Source organism: Bos indicus, chromosome 10 (assembly GCF_029378745.1).
Source record: "Bos indicus isolate NIAB-ARS_2022 breed Sahiwal x Tharparkar chromosome 10, NIAB-ARS_B.indTharparkar_mat_pri_1.0, whole genome shotgun sequence".
Classification (NCBI taxonomy): domain Eukaryota; kingdom Metazoa; phylum Chordata; class Mammalia; order Artiodactyla; family Bovidae; genus Bos; species Bos indicus.
The window spans coordinates 3,126,298-3,140,687 of NC_091769.1; the positions used below are offsets into that span (position 1 = coordinate 3,126,298).

At 35.9% G+C, this 14,390-nt stretch overlaps 1 protein-coding gene across 1 annotated transcript in view; it reads left to right on the plus strand.

Annotated features, from left to right (window-relative positions):
* The window catches only part of KCNN2 (potassium calcium-activated channel subfamily N member 2), a 503,725-nt gene that overhangs the window by 148,929 nt on the left and 340,406 nt on the right, over positions 1 to 14,390 (plus strand). The window lies entirely within an intron of this gene.

Below are 14,390 nucleotides of genomic sequence, written 5' to 3' on the forward strand. Positions count from 1 at the left end.
ACCTCCCCGCTCCTCCCAGAAGCACAAAAAGTGAAGAATACAAGAGTGGACCTGCCAGAGTAAGTCTGGTTAACATCCATCACCATATGCTTACAATTTTTTTCTTGTGATGAGAACTTTTAGGATCTGTTCTCTTAATAACTTTAAAATATACAATATAGTATTGTTAATTATTAAAAAAAAAAAAAAAAAGAGTGGACCTGAAGCTAAGAGGTAACAGTTTAATAATGAGCAGCAAGGTGAAAAGACAGCCTTCAGAATGGGAGAAAATAATAGCAAATGAAGCAACTGACAAACAACTAATCTCAAAAATATACAAGCAACTCCTACAGCTCAACCCCAGAAAAATAAATGACCCAATCAAAAAATGGGCCAAAGAACTAAATAGACATTTCTCCAAAGAAGACATACAGATGGCTAACAAACACATGAAAAGATGCTCAACATCACTCATTATCAGAGAAATGCAAATCAAAACCACTATGAGGTACCATTTCACACCAGTCAGAATGGCTGCGATCCAAAAGTCTACAAATAATAAGTGCTGGAGAGGGTGTGGAGAAAAGGGAACCCTCTTACACTGTTGGTGGGAATGCAAACTAGTACAGCCACTATGGAGAACAGTGTGGAGATTCCTTAAAAAACTGGAAATAGAACTGCCTTATGATCCAGCAATCCCACTGCTGGGCATACACACTGAGGAAACCAGAAGGGAAAGAGACACGTGTACCCCAATGTTCATCGCAGCACTGTTTATAATAGCCAGGACATGGAAGCAAGCTAGATGTCCATCAGCAGATGAATGGATAAGAAAGCAGTGGTACATATACACAATGGAGTATTACTCAGCCATTAAAAAGAATACATTTGAATCAGTTCTAATGAGGTGGATGAAACTGGAGCCTATTATACAGAGTGAAGTAAGCCAGAAGGAAAAACATAAATACAGTATACTAACGCATATATATGGAATTTAGAAAGATGGTAACAATAACCTGGTGTACGAGACAGCAAAAGAGACACTGATGTATAGAACAGTCTTATGGACTCTGTGGGAGAGGGAGAGGGTGGGAAGATTTGGGAGAGTGACATTGAAACATGTAGAATATCATGTAAGAAACGAGTTGCCAGTCCAGGTTCGATGCGCGATACTGGATGCTTGGGGCTGGTGCACTGGGACGACCCAGAGGGATGGTGTGGGGAGGGAGGAGGGAGGAGGGTTCAGGATGGGGAACACATGTATGCCTGTGGCGGATTCATTTTGATATTTGACAAAACTATTACAATTATGTAAAGTTTAAAAATAAAATAAAATAAAAAAAAAATAATGAGCATAGGAGAAAACAAAATAAAATAAAACTGACCTGTCTTTCTTATCATCTATGATTATTTCATAAAAAATAATACTTTTGACCTTTGTATTTTAGGTAAAAGTAATCATTTTTTTTCCAGAAAATATTTTTCTTGCTCAATTAATTAAGTGGAGTCTGAAAAGAAATTAGTTGGATAAAGATGGTTGGCTCAACATATGCTTGTGCTTTCCGAAATTTCTTAAAATAGCTGAAGAGGTGTTTTTAAAAATCTTAATTATGTTATAAAATAATAATAATTCATGACAGAAAGAAAGAGGGGGAAAAAAGAATTCTGATGGAAAGGCACATCCCAAAAGAAAGCTGGAGAATGTCACTGCAGATGTGGGAGTGGTTCCCAGGGAGCTGGAACCTAAAAGTCAATAAATATGAGAAGCAGATCAGGCTTCTGAATATTGGGATGAATAATAGGGTAATTTCTTTCTGAGGAGGAAAACCAATCAGCCTCCCCACCCCTTTATCTGCAAAGGGGCTAGCAGGGACAGTATCAGTTTGCTGTCAACATAAAGGGATTGGTGTAGGCTATGGGCCACAGAGGAAGTCCCTCATGTGGTTAATGACCCCTGGAAGGAGCACTGGGTCAGAGAGTAGAAGAATAGCTACAAAGTCCCCTACAAAACATGCCCTGTTCTTTTCCTACAAACACCTGAGGAAACTATACAAGAAAGGAACAGATCAAACAGTGACTCTGAAATACAAAGATGAAGAGACAATAAAGAATTGCACGAGAAGGTCTGTCACTATGAAAGGAAGTCACCAAAGTCACAAAGAAGATGACTACTCCTGAAAATTTAGTTATTTGAGTAGACTAAGAAAAATAATAAAGGAACTATAATTGTTATTGAAGAGATGATATCTATTTTTTTAAAGGCTGTTATCAGAAGAAAAACAAATGCCTTGGTAATTATAAATCATTGATAATTTTAAAATAATCTCAATTGTTTTATAAAACTGTAATTCAGGATAATGCATATGGGGGAAAAAGGAAGCAGATGAATTTAATTCATACAGAACAACATGAATCAGCAACAGTATTTATACCAATGTAAGTATTTTGGTAGAAATCTTAAGGTCTCATTAGTTATCTTCAAGGCTGAATAGACACAGCTAAAGAACGAGTTAACGTTGAGGTGCATGTATCATTACATAAAGTAGAATTTTCTTCTATTCTGAAGAAATATACCCAGGGCTGGGATTATAAGATCATACGGTAACTCTATTTTTATTTTTTTTTTACCCCTCAGTTTAAGGAACCGTCATTACTGTTCTCCATAGTGGCTGTACTAATTTACATTCCCACCAACAATGTAGGAGGGTTCCCTTTTCTCTACACCCCTCTCCAGCGTTTATCATTTATAGACTTTTGGATGATAACCATTCTGAGCACTGTTGGGTGATACCTCATGGTGGTTTCGATTTACACTTCTCTGATAATGAGCAGTGCTGAGTTACTTCTCATGTGCCTGTTTGCCATCTGTATATCTTCTTTGTAGACATGTTTATTCAGATGTTCCCATTTTTGATTGAGTTGTTTGTTTTTTTGATATTGAGTTGTGTGAGCTGTTTGTTTATTTTGGATATTGACCCCTTGTCAGTTGCATCTTTTGCAAATATTTTCTCCTGTTCCATAGGTCATCTTTCCATTTTGTTGATGGTTTCCTTTGATGTGTGAAAGCTTTTACATTTGATTAGGTCCCATTTGTTTATTTTTTATCTTGGGAGATAGAGCTAAGAAGATTTTGCTGTGATATGTCCAAAAATGTTTTGCCTATGTTCTCTTCTTGGAATTTTATGATGTCATGTCTTATATTTAGATATTTAAATCATTTAGAGTTTATTTTCATGTATGATGTGAGGGAGTTTTCCAGTTTCATTGATTTACATGTAGTTGTCCAGCTTTCCAAACACCACTTGTTGAAGAGAATGTCTTTTCTCTGTTGTACAGGTTTGCCTCCTTTATCGTAGATTAACTGAATGTAGATATGTGGGTTTATTTCTGGGCTATCTGTTCTGTTCCATTGATTTATATGTCTGCTTTTGTGTCAATACTATGCTGTTTTAATTACTGTATCTTTGTAGTGTTGTCTGAAGTCTGGAATGGTTATGCTTCCAGCTGGGTGCTTTACCAATTCTGGGTCTTTTGTGGTTTCATATACATTTTAGGATAATTTGTTCTAGTTCTATGATAAATGTCATGGGTATTTTGATAATGATTACATTAAATCTGTGTATTGCTTTGGTAGTATGGCCATTTTAACCATATTAATTCTTCTAGTCCAAGAGCATGAGATAGCATTCCATTTCTTTGAATCATCTTCAAAATTATTTATCAATGTTTAATAGTTCCTAGTATGTAAGTCTTTCACCTCTTTGGTCAGGTTTTTTTCTAGATATTTTATTTTTTGATGTGATTTTATAAGTTTTTTTTTTTTGCATTCTCTTTCTGATATTTCATTGAAATCTGTTGCATTTTATTACAGTAAAGAAATGCAGCAGATTTCTGTATGGTAAGTTTATATCCTGCTACCTTACTGAATTCATTTATCAGTTTTAGTAGTTTTGCCCAATGTTCATAGCAAGACCATTTACAGTAGCCAAGACATGAAAGCAACCTAAGTGCCCATCAGCAGCTGAATGAATAAAGAAGATGTAGTATATACACACACACATTGGCTATTACTCAGCCACAAAAAGAATGAAATAATTCATATATAGCAACATGGATGGATCTAGAGATTATAATACTAATTAAGTCAGACCGAGAAAAACAAATATCATATGATATCACTTTTATGTGGAATCAAAAAAATGTGATATAAATGAACTCATTTACAAAACAGATTTACAGACTTAGAAAACAAAATTATGGCTATGATAGGGGAAAAGGGAAGGAGGAATAAATTAGGAGTTTGGGATTAACACATACACCCTACTATATAGAAAATAGATAAACAATGAGGACCTGCTGTGTACCACAAGGAACAATATCTTACAGTAACCTATGATAGAATATAATCTGAAAAAGAACATGTATATCATATATATGACATATATATCATAAAGAATCACTTTTTTATACACCTGAAACTAATATAACATTGTAAATCAATTATACTTCAATAAAAAAAGACATAACACAGCAACATGAATCAACAATAATATCTATGCCAATATAAATTCCTTGGTAGAAATTTAAAGATTAGTTGGTTTAAAGGCAGAATAGACACAGCTAAAGAACGAGTTAAGTCAAGGTTTTTCTCCATGGAGGAAAAACAGATTAAAAATGACAGAAAGTTGTTATGTGGAAAATGGGTTCAAAATGCATAATATTTTTGTCTTCCAAACATTTCAAGCATATAAAAAAGAGAATGCAGGGACATCCTTAGTGGTCAAGTGGTTAAGATTAGGTGCTTCCAGTGCAGAGGGCATGAGTTCGTTTCCTGGTCAGGGAACTAAGATCCCACATGCCATGTGGCCAAAGAAAATAAAATTTAAAAAATAAGAGAGGTGGAATGTAAGAAACAACCAAATTATTTATAAAGCATTTTCAGTGTATACTACTATACTAATTTAAAAGGGCCCACCAAGCTACAGTGGATTAAATAATGAAAGACACATAATTTGCCTATTGTGTTCACAGTCACATCCCTAGAAGACTGAACAAGTGTTTGGCACATAATAGATACTCAAAAAAGATTTATCAAATGAATGAAGGAGTCTAAATGTAAAATGGTAAATTTTGAGAACACCAAGATTAAAGAAAAAAAAAAAAAGATTCCAAGTGTCTACAAATAAAAAATTGTGATTTAGATTTGCATTATATGTGATGAGAAATACCAAGTGGGGCAAAATTTCACATTCTGAGGGAAATTAATTTTGAAAATAAAATCTTATAGCCAGCCACATTAACATTTAAGTGTGAGTATAAAATAAGACATTTACAAGGATGCAAAGACTCAGAAACATACTAATCTGTAGATCCTCTGTAAAGTCAGCATTTAAGCTTGTGCTCTAGCAAAAGAAAAATGAATTGAAAGAGGACATAGACTGTGGAACAAATGAACCAGGAAAGCTTGTAGCAAAGTTTATGTAATTATGCTTCATTGAAAAAATAATAGCCTGGCACTAAAATTCCCAAAGATTTTAACAGAAGAGTCAGTTGGTCAGGAGCTGGGGGAAAGTTGAGTGGGGATTACCAGACAGGAGGAAGAAAAAATCTTTCCTGCTCTGTTCAGTAGGTAAATAGAGTAATGCATTAAATTTTTTTTCTTTTTTTCTTTAATTTTATTTTATTTTTAAACTTTAGATAATTGTATTAGTTTTGCCAATATAAAAATGAATCCTGTTTTAACATAATGGAAACCATAGGTTAAATGTTCTTAAAACTCAGAGTATAGAAGAATGTTTTAGAGTGTTTCATTTAAAAAAATGTTTGGTCAAATTATATTAGCATTCTTAATGTTGATTGTACAGTAGCTAAGTAGTATCTAAATCTTTGTGACCCAATGAACTACAGCAACACTGTCAAATTCTCTGTAGTAAAATTTGCCAATTTATACTGTGTCAACAGTACTTAAAAGTACTTTTTCCTGTATCTTCACAACACTTGATATAATCAAATGACTTTTTCCTCAATCTGATCATATTTTTAAGCTTAGTCTTTATTCAAGCAGTGTATCATGGTTATCCCTTGAGACCTATAAAAGAGAGCTCTAATTTGTTCTTTAGAAAGCTATGGTACATATACACAATGGAGTATTACTCAGCCATTAAAAAGAATACATTTGAATCAGTTCTAATGAGGTGGATGAAACTGGACCCTATTATACAGAGTGAAGTAAGCCAGAAGGAAAAACACCAATACAGTATACTAACGCATATATATGGAATTTAGAAAGATGATAACAATAACCCTGTGTACAAGACAGCAAAAGTGACGCTGATGTGTGGAACAGTCTTATGGACTCTGTGGGAGAGGGAGAGGGTGGGAAGATTTGGGAGAATGGCATTGAAACATGTAAAATATCATGTATGAAACGAGATGCCAGTCCAGGTTCAATGCACGATACTGGATGCTTGGGGCTAGTGCTCTGGGACGACCCAGAGGGATGGTATGGGGAGGGAGAAGGGAGGAGGGTTCAGGATGGGGAGCACATGTATACCTGTGATGGATTCATTTTGATATTTGGCAAAACTAATACAATTATGTAAAGTTTAAAAATAAAATAAAATTTAAAAAAATAGCTGTATAATGTTTCATAGTGGCTGGTACTTCTTAAGATCATGCCTGTTTTGCTCTTGTTGCTGTTGTTAATAATAAATATTCTTCATCAACTATTCTTGTGTAGGCAAAGACTGCAAGGTCAAATGTGAGAATCTAATTTTAGCAGATGCTATTAAATTTCTTTGACTTTAAACTTTTACTGACCACTCAGTCCAAAACACTTTAAATTCACTCAAAATTCTTATTACTCTGAAAAGTTTCATTCACTTATTTGTTTATCTGATATTTTACTCTGTTTACCTCGAGAATATAAGCCCTTTTAGACAGGGACATTGTCTAACTTGGCTGTATGCCCAGTGTTTATAGCAGTCAAGAAGTTACTGATGAATGAATGCAAGTGTGAGGGATAAACCCACAGTGTCTTGCTACTTCCTCACTTTTGTTCTTGCTATTCCCTCTACTGAAAATATTGTTACCTGTCAAATTATACTTGCTCTTCAAGACCTAGTTCCACTGCTTCTTGATTCATGAAGGATCCTTTGAGTACCTTCCCTTGGAAGTGACCTTGTCTTTGCTCCTGCCTCTTCAGTAGCCTGTACTACAGTCCACACTCAGTGCATCTTGCTTTGATCATAACAGCATCCTTTGTTGTTTACACAGCTGTCTTCTCAGTGGATCAGAGACTGCTGAGAACAGAGGCCATGTCCATTTATCTTTCTGTTCTCCAGCACTCTGATCATTGTACCTTGAACTTGACAGAATTCTTATTTTAATGACAGTATTATCATATGTACCTTAATACTCTGATATGCTTAGTAGAAGAATGTTCAAATTTGAAACCAAAAATAAAGAGTTCTTTCATTCTAAGTTGCATAATACTCTTTTTATTCTTTTTTAATTGGAGGAGAACTGATTTACAATGTTGTGTTAGTTTTTCTACTGTACAACAATGTGTATCAGCAATCCGTATACATATATCCCCTTCCTCTTGAGCCTCCCACCCACTCCTCACCCTCATCTAGCCCTTTACCTCATCACAGAACCCCAAGTTGACTCCCTGTCTCATACAGCAGGTTCCCACTAGCTATCTATTTTATGCATGGTAGTGTGTATATGCCAATGCTGTGCTCTCAATTCTTCCCACCTTGTCCTTACCCCACTGTGTCCAGAAGTCTCTTCTCTATAGACATAGAGACATCTCTATTCATGCTCTGCAAATACATTCATCAGTACCATTTATCTAGATCCCCTATACATGGTTAATATAAAATATTTGTTTTCATTTTATAACTATTTTACTCTATATGATAGGCTTTAGGTTCATCTACATCACTACAAATGACCCAATTTGTTCCTTCTTTATGGCTTAATAATATTCCATTGTAATATGTACCACTGCTTCTTTATCCATTCATCTGTCAGTGGACATCTAGATTATTTCCATACCCTGGCAATTGTAAATAGTGCTGCAATGAACGTTGGGGTACATGTGTATTTTTGAATTATAATTTTCTCAGGGAATATGCCAAGTAGTGGGATTGCTGGATAATATGGTAGTCCTAGTTTCTTAAGGAATCATCATATTGTTCTCCATAATGGCTGTGTCAATTTACATTCCCATCAACAGTGCAAGAGAGTTCCCTTTTCTCTATATCCTCTCCAGCATTTACTGTTTGTAGATTCTTGATGATGGCCATTCTGACTGTTGTAACGTGTACCTCATTGTAGTTTTGATTTGTATTTCTCTAATAATGAGCAATATTGAGCATACTCATATCAGATAAAATAGACTTTAAAACAAAGGCTGTGAAAAGAGACAAAGAAGGACACTACATAATGATCAAAGGATCAATCCAAGAAGAAGATATAACAATTATAAATATATATGCACCCAACATAGGAGCCGCACAATATGTAAGACAAATGCTAACAAGTATGAAAGGGGAAATTAACAATAACACAATAATACCCCACTTAAATACCCCACTCACATCTATGGATAGATCAACTAAACAAAAATTAACAAGGAAACACAAACTTTAAATGATACAATAGACCAGTTAGACCTAATTGATATCTATAAGACATTTCACCCCAAAACAATGAATTTCACCTTTTTCTCAAGCACACACAGAAACTTCTCCAGGATAGATCACATCCTGGGCCAGAAATCTACCCTTGGTAAATTCAAAAAAATTGAAATCATTCCAAGCATCTTTTCTGACCACAATGCAGTAAGATTAGATCTCAATTACAGGAGAAAAACTACTAAAAATTCCAACATATGGAGGCGGAACAACACGCTGCTGAATAACCAACAAATCACAGAAGAAATAAAAAAAGAAATCAAAATAAGCATAGAAATGAATGAAAATGAAAACACAACAACCCAAAGCCTGTGGGACACTGTAAAAGTAGTGCTAAGGGGAAAGTTCATAGCAATACAGGCATACCTCAAGAAACAAGAAAAAAGTCAAATAAATAACCTAACTCTACACCTAGAGAAACTAGAAAAGGAAGAAATGAAGAACCCTAGGGTTAGTAGAAGGAAAGAAATCTTAAAAATTAGGACAGAAATAAATGCAAAAGAAACAAAAGAGACCATAGCAAAAATCAACAAAGCCAAAAGCTGGTTCTTTAAAAGGATAAATAAAATTGACAAACCATTAGCCAAGCTTATCAAGAAACAAAGGGAGAAAAATCAAATCAATAAAATTAGAAATGAAAATGGAGAGATCACAACAGACAACACAGAAATACAAAGGATCATAAGAGACTACTATCAGCAATTACATGCCAATAAAATGGACAACGTGGAAGAAATGGACAAATTCTTAGAAAAGTATAACTTTCCAAAACTGAACCAGGAAGAAATAAAAAATCTTAACACACCCATCACAGCACGGAAATTGAAACTGTAATCAAAAATCTTCCAGCAAACAAAAGCCCAGGTCCAGACGGCTTCACAACTGAATTCTACCAAAAATTTAGAGAAGAGCTAACACTTTTCCTACTCAAACTCTTCCAGAAAAATTGCAGAGGAAGATAAACTTCCAAACTCTTTCTATGAGGCCACCATAACTGTAATACAAAAACCTGACAAAGATGCCACAAAAAAAAGAAAACTACAGGTCAATATCACTGATGAACATAGATGCAAAAATCCTTAACAAAATTCTAGCAATCAGAATCCAACAACACATTAAAAAGATCATACACCATGACCAAGTGGGCTTTATCCCAGGGATGCAAGGATTCTTCAATATTCACAAATCAATCAATGTAATACACCATTAACAAATTGAAAATAAAAGCCATATTATCTCAAGAGATGCAGAGAAAGCCTTTGACAAAATCCAACATCCACTTATGAAATTTACCTCATAAATTTACCTCAACATAATAAAAGCTATATATGACAAGCACACAGCAAACATTATCCTCAATGGTGAAAAGTTGAAAGCATTTCCCCTAAAGTCAGGAACAAGACAAGGGTGCCCACTTTCACCATTACTATTCAACATAGTTTTGAAAGTTTTGACTGCAGCAATCAGAGCAGAAAAAGAAATAAAAGGAATCCAAATTGGAAAAGAAAAAGTAAAACTCTCACTGTTTGCAGATGACATGATCCTCTACATAGAAAACCCTAAAGACTCCACCAGAAAATTACTAGAACTAATCAATGAATATAGTAAAGTTGCAGGATATAAAATCAACACACAGAAATCCCTTGCCTTCCTATATACTCATAATGAGAAAATAGAAAGAGAAATTAAGGAAGCAATTCCATTCACCATTGCAATGAAAAGAATAAAATACTTAGGAATATATCTATCTAAAGAAACTAAGACATGGAACAACAGACTGTTTCCAAATAGGAATAGGAGTTCGTCAAGGCTGTATATTGTCACCCTGTTTATTTAACTAATATGCAGAGTACATCATGAGAAATGCTGGACTGGAAGAAACACAAACTGGAATCAAGATTGCCGGGAGAAATATCAATAACCTCAGACATGCAGATGAAACCACCCTTATGGCAGAAAGTGAAGAGGAACTCAAAAGCCTCCTGATGAAAGTGAAAGTGGAGAGTGAAAAAGTTGGCTTGAAGCTCAACATTCAGAAAACGAAGATCATGGCATCTGGTCCCACCACTTCATGGGAAATAGATGGGGAAACAGTGGAAACAGTGTCAGACTTTATTTTTCTGGGCTCCAAAATCACTACAGATGGTGACTGCAGCCATGAAAAAAAAGACGCTTACTCCTTGGAAGAAAAGTTATGACCAACCTAGATAGCATATTCAAAAGCAGAGACATTACTTGGCCAACAAAGGTCCGTCTAGTCAAGGCTATGGTTTTTCCTGTGGTCATGTATGGATGTGAGTGAGAGTTGGACTGTGAAGAAGGCTGAGTGCCCAAGAATTGATGCTTTTGAACTGTGGTGTTGGAGAAGACTCTTGAGAGTCCCTTGGACTGCAAGGAGATCCAACCAGTCCATTCTGAAGGAGATCAGCCCTGGGATTTCTTTGGAAGGAATGATGCTGAAGCTGAAACTCCAGTACTTTGGCCACCTCATGCGAAGTGTTGACTCGTTGGAAAGACTCTGATGCTGGGAGGGATTGGGGGCAGGAGGAGAAGGAGACGACAGAGGATGAGATGGCTGGATGGCATCACTGACTCGATGGACATGAGTTTGAGTGAACTCCGGGAGTTGGTGATGGACAGGGAGGCCTGGTGTGCTGCGATCATGGGGTCGCAGAGTCGGACACGACTGAGCGACTGATCTGATCTGATCTGAAAGAAACTAAAGACCTATATATAGAAAACTATAAAACACTGGTGAAAGAAATCAAAGAGGACTTTAATGGAGAAATATACCATGTTCATGGATCAGAAGAATCAATATAGTGAAAATGAGTATACTACCCAAAGCAATTTATAGATTCAATGCAATGCCTATCAAGCTACCAAAGGTATTCTTCACAGAGCTAGAACAAATAATTTCACAATTTGTATGGAAATACAGCAACCTCGAATAGCCAAAGCAATCTTGAGAAAGAAGAATGGAACTGGAGGAATCAACCTGCCTGACTTCAGGCTCTACTACAAAGCCACAGTCATCAAGACAGTATGATACTGGCACAAAGACAGAAATATAGATCAATGGAACAAAATAGAAAGCCCAGAGATAAATCCACACACCTATGGACACCTCATCTTTGACAAAGGAGGCAAGAATATACAGTGGAGAAAAGACAATCTCTTTAACAAGTGGTGCTGGGAAAACTGGTCAACCACTTGTAAAAGAATGAAACTAGAACACTGTCTAACACCACACACAAAAATAAACTCAAAATGGACTAAAGATCTAAACGTAAGACCAGAAACTATAAAACTCCTAGAGGAGAACATAGGCAAAAAACTCCTGACATACATCACAGCAGGATCCTCTATGACCCACTTCCCAGAATATTGGAAGTAAAAGCAAAAATAAACAAATGGGACATGATTAAACTTAAAACCTTCTGCACAACAAAGGAAACTATAAGCAAGGTGAAAAGACAGCCTTCAGAATGGGAGAAAATAATAGCAAATGAAGCAACTGACAAACAACTAATCTCAAAAATATACAAGCAATTCCTGCAGCTCAATTCCAGAAAAATAAACGACCCAATCAAAAAATGGGCCAAAGAACTAAATAGACATTTCTCCAAAGAAGACATACAGATGGCTAACAAACACATGAAAAGATGCTCAACATCACTCATTATCAGAGAAATGCAAATCAAAACCACTATGAGGTACCATTTCACACCAGTCAGAATGGCTTCGATCCAAAAGTCTACAAGCAATAAATGCTGGAGAGGGTGTGGAGAAAAGGGAACCCTCTTACACTGTTGGTGGGAATGCAAACTAGTACAGCCACTATGGAGAACAGTGTGGAGATTCCTTAAAAAACTGGAAATAGAACTGCCTTATGATCCAGCAATCCCACTGCTGGGCATACACACTGAGGAAACCAGAAGGGAAAGAGACACGTGTACCCCAATGTTCATTGCAGCACTGTTTATAACAGCCAGGACATGGAAGCAACCTAGATGTCCATCAGCAGATGAATGGATAAGAAAGCAGTGGTACATATACACAATGGAGTATTACTCAGCCATTAAAAAGAATACATTTGAATCAGTTCTAATGAGGTGGATGAAACTGGAGCCTATTATACAGAGTGAAGTAAGCCAGAAAGAAAAACACCAATACAGTATTCTAACACATATATATGGAATTTAGAAAGATGGTAATGATAACCCTGTATGCGAGACAGCAAAAGAGACACAGATGTATAGAATAGTCTTTTGGGCTCTGTGGGAGAGGGAAAGGGTGGGATGATTTGGGAGAATGGCATTGAAACATGTATAATATCATATATGAAACGCATCATCAGTCCAGGTTCAATGCATGATACTGGTTGCTTGGGGCTGGTGCACTGGGATGACGTGTACACCCATGGTGGCTTCATGTTGATGTATGGCAAAACCAGTACAATATTGTAAATTAATTAACCTCCAATTAAAATAAATAAATTTATATTAAAAGTAATTTCATGTGTTTTTTGGCCATTTGTATATTCATTTTGAATTAACCTCCACCTACCTCTTTCCTTTTTGTAAATGAGGATTATAATTCCTAACTTGCAAGGTTACAGTGAAACCTTTTACATGTACAACAAAACATGTATGTGTGAGGTTTGCAAGCAGACATATATGAAGCATAATTCTTGGAACATAGCAGACAGGTATTTGGTGATTCATTCATTTCCTCAGTAAACACCAAGTGCTTGCTCTGTGACAGACACTTATGACAGTGATTATGATAAAAAAAAATCCCAAACCTTAGAGTTTTCATTGATAGATGTTTGTAGTTTGGGGAAGGATAAAAAACAAGGAAATACATTTTCATTTAAGTGATTAAGAGGTTTAAATCTCAGGTATACACTATACTGGAACAAGAGAATCCCAGTCTTGGGATGTTTGTTTAATGAATCTGAGATCAAATTCTACTTCATTAAAAAATTATTAAACATAGAGACTCCTCTCAATGTAAGTCCAGATAAATTGAAGAACTTATTAATTACTTTTGAATCTCTTAGGTGAAACAAACATAATCTATTTATATAAACTTTATTAGCATATGGAGTACAACCCCACTCCAGTACTCTTGCCTGGAAAATCCCATGGATGGAGGAGCCTGGTAGGCTACAGTCCATGGGGTCGCTAAGAGTCGGACAGGACTGAGCAACTTCACTTTCACTTCTCACTTTCATGCATTGGAGAAGGAAATGGCAACCGGCTCCAGTGTTCTCGCCTGGAGAGTCCCAGGGATGGGGGAGCCTGGTGGGCTGCCGTCTCTGGGGTCGCACAGAGTCGGACACGACTGATGCGACTTAGCAGCAGCAGCAGCAGGAGCAAGACTAAATTTAGTGACTGTATTTCAAATTTTTAAAATGTCAACCAAATTCATTTAAAAAGCAACCTAAAATGTATAGCCTTTAACTGTCTATCTGAGTCTTCAAAATAATATCATGGTGGTGTATTATTCTGCGTTTTAGGTGGAATAGCTTCTTTTTACAAAACATAGATCAAATAGCAGTATAATGTCTGAAATTTAAATTTTGGTAATTTACTTTGTCACTCCATTTCTGATATGTAAAATAGCTTTCTTCTCAGCTACTTACTTGACAAGTGTATTTTCATGAGTTTCCTGCTGTCTCTTCTTCATTATTTAATTTGGGAC